We start from the raw sequence: 6,000 nt of genomic DNA, 5'->3' as shown, positions 1-6,000 counted from the left end.
ATTTCCTCGAAAATTTTAAGTACTCGTTTCATTCTAGGAGACGAAGTACAAGAAATAAAGCGAAATTATGAGTAATCATGCTTTTGCACATCTGTGCCTTTGAATCCTTGGTTAGATAACTAAGGGTATTTTCAAATCTCATACCTATTACGTTTTGATTTTTTTTAACATCCATAACATAAGTTTTCAAAACAACCTCCGTGATTTCAAAAACATTGTCTATGTTTTCAAAAACAACCCCCATGATTTCAAAAACATTGTCTATGTTTTAAAAAACAACCCCCATGATTTCAGAAACATTGTCTATGTTTTCAAAAGCAACCTTCATGATTTCAAAATGTTTCATATAGTTTGAAAACAATATTAATACAGTATAATTACTTATATCAAGTGCATGATTTCAAAAGCATCATTCATGTTTTCAAAAACCTTATACATAATTTCAAAATTTATCTCGCATGGTTTTAAAACATTTTTATAAATATACCTACCTAATACACCTACTTTATGATTTCAAAAGTATTATGTATAAGGTTTCAAAAACATTGAACACATTTTTTTTCTTTTTTTAGAACCCATGCATAGTTTTCAAAAATATTTTCCTCATACATTGACTTAACCTTCAAATTCCGCTTCATCTGTCGCCTTAGCATATCTAGCATCTCAACTTCATAAGCATTTTTTTTATCTCATGTTTTGACTTAAGCACATCTAGTGCAAGATTTCAAAACATCTTCAACTTCAAAAAAATCCATATGGGATCTTTTTATCTTCACAATTAGACCCTTGTGGATGATTATCATTCAAATCATAGTCCTTAATTTGATTCCTTGTGTACCTTAATTCGAACATTTCGGTTCCTTACAATCGAAATTGAATTTTCTCTTTAAGATCTTTATATATTCATAGTTAGATTCTTGATAATGTTTAAAGTACCAAATGAAATCCACGGAATGGATTCCTGGTGTGCTTTGAATGCATGTGCTCAGTTAGCAGAACAAATTAACAAAATGATAACAAATTTAAAATCAAGTTAAACAATTATGTGATTATGTGTTTATGCATTTTGTGTTTTCTTTTATGCATTTTGTGTTTTTGTATACTCTGGATATTCGTTATCCAAATCCTCGTAGAACCTTTCATATCTTCATATGAGGGATTCGTAGTAGGATATTCAAAAAGGTACTACCTTAAATCCTTATTGGGCTTCTACGTGATAGTCAAGACCCTTGGATTATATAGTACCATTCCATGATTCAAAAAGAGACCCTTTGAGTGGTCTAGTCAAAAGATTGATTCAAAATCTGGCTAAGAATGACATGTGATGATATAAGCTGAAAAGACTCCTTGGCGGTCTAGAGATCATTTATTGACTCAATTAAAAGGAACCCCAGTATGGTCTAGTCACACTCATCACAGGTTTGTTCATTTGGTTTCCCCTACACATTATAAAATACATTGTGCAAACTATGCCAGGAATTACGTAATTATGGACGCATACATAATTATGAAATTCAGTGCACAGAAACCCAGTAAAAATTATTATGTGTAAGAACCGATAGTGACAACAATAACAAAATATGAACGATGTAATGGAGGTACGGTGGACGCACCAATAACGCTTAATAGACTTATATATAAGTGTCCCTCCTACATTGTAAGCATGATGTTATTTAAAGTTACTAGAAGTTCAGGACTCTAACCAGTGTTGTTCGATCTTTTCAAGTCCATGTTTCAAACTCTCACAAGTTTCCTCTAAGATAAATTTCGGGACGAAATTTCCTGAAGTAGGGGAGACTGTGACATCTGTGTCACTTCAACCATCAAAAAACTACCAAGCCAATGAAATATTGTATTTCATACTTGGGATTTGTATAAACATGTATATCATTTGCACATATCAACTCTTGTTCGATTTCGGGCTCTAAATCGCTTTCTGGAAGGTTATACGAGCACTGATGCGTAAATATAACCAGTTTAATGCAAAAAACACTCCGGAACAGTGACATAAGCTTAACATACCTTAAATAACCTTTACATAACTTGGAAATAAGTTTCGGAAGGTTTGGTATGCCAAAATCAAGTTTATTCGCTTACAGGGACTAAATTCGACAAACTGCGAAAGTATGTCAACTTATACTGTAACGGACATTCCGGAACTTGACCATAAGTTAAACATACCCTAAATATCCTTTACATAGCTTAGAAATAGGCTTTGAGGTGTTCGGTGTGCTAAAATAAACTTCCTGGTCATTCAGGGACTAAAAGCGTCAAAAAGTGCATAAGTTTGCATTTTCGCGCATATCTTACGTTCTGAATATATCCGGACATCCAAAAATTTATGTAAGCATTAAAATATTTTATTTTAGTGTTTGGCATAATAAAAATCCATTCGTCGCTTAATTTGGATCGTTTTTGCGTCCGTTACGACTTCCGTCGTAATTAACCGAACAACGCAACGGTACGACCAAACGATCCGACATCCGAGATATTTTTGAGCACATTTTAAGTTCCCTATACTTTAACTTCATTTTAGAGCTTTTAAATGGGGTTAACGGGGCTTAAACGTGTCAAAAATGCATCGAAAACCAAGTTTGGGGCTTCAGGGACTAAAACTGCCAATTTTGAAAGTTGCTGACCTGCAAGGTCCTTACGGTCCGTATGGACCTTTGCTTACGGTCCGTACGTAGTCCCTAGATCAGCATAAACTTGTTTCCAGCTTGTTCCAGTTGTTACACACAATTGCACACGGTTTCCTTGATTCTATGGGCCAATTTTGATGGTTTTCAAGTGCCCCTAGTATTTGTAAACCATGTGCCCACATGGATGGTTGAGATTGAAGCTCGGTTTTTGATAAACGATCTTAACGGTTCAAGGAAATCTATAAATACCCACCTCCTATCACTTGCAAAACCCACATTGATCTGATTTTGGCTCTCTAAGTTGAAGTTTATGCTTCATACCTGAGAGTAAATCGGATCAAATCTTGCGGGGACCCTTTGTAAGTATTTCTCGTTCTTTTTATTCGTTTTTAGCGTTAAAGTCAAACTGCGTTGACTTTCTGCATTGACCAGTTTACGGTCAAAGCGAAGTTCGTTTGAACTTCATAACGTGAGCGTAATCACGATGGTTATAGTCCCTAGTAACTATACCTACTGATTACCATGTTATCTAGGCTCAGTGACGAGTCGTAGTTTCGGCCAAAATGCGTATTCTTGCGCATTTTGTAACCAAACTACTTTTAGGAATCAAAACCGTTTGCTTTGATACCAAACCTGTTTTCTAAATTCGTTAAACATGCTCTTACATGTTTAACTCGTCACTTTTAGATTTGTGCTTGTCTAGGGTCGTAAAGGTAAGCAATCTAAACAATCGCTTATGCTTTCGAACACGACCCATTTGGTCGATCATTAGGATCCGAACAAACACATTAGGTGACCATATTTGTATAGGGAATAACCTTCCGAGATTATACCTTATGGTCACGTCGTTCAAGTAGTTGTATGATAGGTAGTTTATATGCCTTAGGAAAATTACCAAAATACCCTTTTTACGCAAAAATTCATTTTAAGCATATGTAGCCTAGATTTTGACATCTAAAATGATTATGCAACTATATTAGACATATTAAGGCATATTCTACTTATCATAGGACTAGTTAGGCGGTCCGAACGCGTTTTACGCGAACGACGCGTTAAAGTAACATAAGCTACCTAAACGGGTCCTAATGGGTCGTAGGCACTTAGGTTAGGTTTCATTTTAGTATGTAGGCTTTGTTAAACCATATCATATGAGTTCCAATACTCATTTGGTTTACGTAACCTCATACTATCCGATCTCCCGATTTAGGTCCGGTTATTTATGTAGTTATCTATATAGGATGCTGTTTGACTCCGTGATCCCTCTAGCTTTGCTTGGTTGTTGTTCAAGACTCCTAAGCACCCTCAAGTGAGTACATAGTCCCCTCTTTTACTGTTTTTCAAATGTTTTGGGGTGAAACACATGTGCCTACTTGTTACTTTGATGCTTTCCATGTTTTCATATCATATACTTGCTATGTTCATTAGTACACTATTAGTACGTGATTTCATTATGTTTTTGCTATGTATGTCCATTGTGTGCATACTTAGTACATTGTTTTATGTTCATTTCATTTGTTATGTATGTTTACTTGGCATGCTAGCACATTGTTTTACATTGCATCTCTGTTGCATATGTTCTAGTAACATATGGACACATTGTTTACATCTCTACCTTGTATGTTCACTTAAGCATACTAGGTACATTATTTTCATAAAACATGTTTACATTTGGTACAACATTTGGTTTGTAAAAACGGGACTTATATACATTCATTAAAATTAGCTACGCCGCTCGGTAGTAAGTAATGGTACCATAGGACTTGACAAATCCCGTTCCTGACATCCTAGGTTTGTTTGGGTGAAAGTAATGACTGAATCCGAAAACATTTCTTTTGGTATCCTTGACTTAGGGTTATCCGTCTGTCTCAAGGCTTGAATGTATGCGTTTAACTTACCACATAAATGTTTTTATCAGTAAAACATGCATTTACTTTGCAAAACACAAATTTTTGATATATTCAAAATACTTTGTTTTGTACATTTTTACTTTTGGTCTAGGTAATCATATATTACTTACCATACATAACATTTGTCACATACTACTTGATTACATTTGACTTTTAACATATGACATTGGTTTATACAAGAACATTTGACATTTGGGTTAAACATGAACATTATACATTGGTGGTTTGTTTAAATGACTTAAGTAACGAGACGTGTGTAGTATGATACAAGCATGGTGGATACGCCGCTGGTACTTCCTATATATAAGTGCATGTATTATATTACATGTCGTAGCGTTATTTAATTCATTCAATTTGGACTTATACATTTTACACAAATAACATATTTTTCACAAGACATTATTTTACAAAACAGTTTGTTTTATACAAACTCATTTTACCTGGTTATTCATTTAACCTTACATTATTGTTTTAAATATACATATCTATCATCGCTTGTCAAATGATTTATAAAACAAAACATTTTACAAGGATCATGACTGACTTTTTGTTAAACAACTTTTTCTAAACTCATATGTCATGAATCCTAAATCAATAAAACCTATGTACTCGCCGGCATTTTTATGCTGACGTACCTATTTTCACATGTGTTTCAGGAGATGATGCATAGGATTGATCAAGATACACATAGGCGGACTTGGGCCTTAGTGACGATAAAAGATGCAAGACTAGTTAATTATGTTATACTTCTTGGTTTGTTTAGACATTGTAACTCAGTTAATCAATAAAACAAAATTTCAAATTTCCATGTGTTATGAAACAATGATTCTGTTACAACACTCCCCGATGTTTCCGCCATGATTTGTTGTTTTACGTGGTCGGGGTGTGACAACCAAAGTTTTATCAATACTTCTTTCTATCAACTCCTCAACCAACCATTAACTAAACTTCAACAACACTGTCTGGTGGAGACGAAAAATGGAGATTCTATTAAGATAAGTGAAATCTTGCAGGGGTCAAGAATAGAAATCCTAAACCATCATTTTTTTGCTAACCTTTACCCGATGAATCTAGCCAGATTCAATGTTGTATTAGGAATGGATTGGTTGGTAGCCAATCATGCCAGTATTTTATGTGATCAAAATTCGGTACAAGTAAGTACACCAAGTGGTAAAAAGATCACAATTAAAGGAGACAAACCAACCAGGTCAACAAAATTCATCTCTGTAATGAAAGCTGCAAGTTGTGCAAGGAAAGGAGCAATAGTGTATATGATTTCCATAATCATTAACATTAAAGGAAAAGAATTAAAAGATATCCCTGTAATATCTAAATTCTCAGACGTTTTTCTAGAAGAGTTATCTGGATTACCGCCAGATAGAAAAATTGAATTTAGAATTCACCAAATACCAGGAACGCCACCAATTGCCAAGGTACCATACTGATTAGCA

Source organism: Helianthus annuus, chromosome 13 (assembly GCF_002127325.2).
Source record: "Helianthus annuus cultivar XRQ/B chromosome 13, HanXRQr2.0-SUNRISE, whole genome shotgun sequence".
NCBI lineage: Eukaryota > Viridiplantae > Streptophyta > Magnoliopsida > Asterales > Asteraceae > Helianthus > Helianthus annuus.
The sequence above is the reverse complement of the archived record's forward strand: the minus strand, read 5'-3'. Positions refer to the sequence as shown.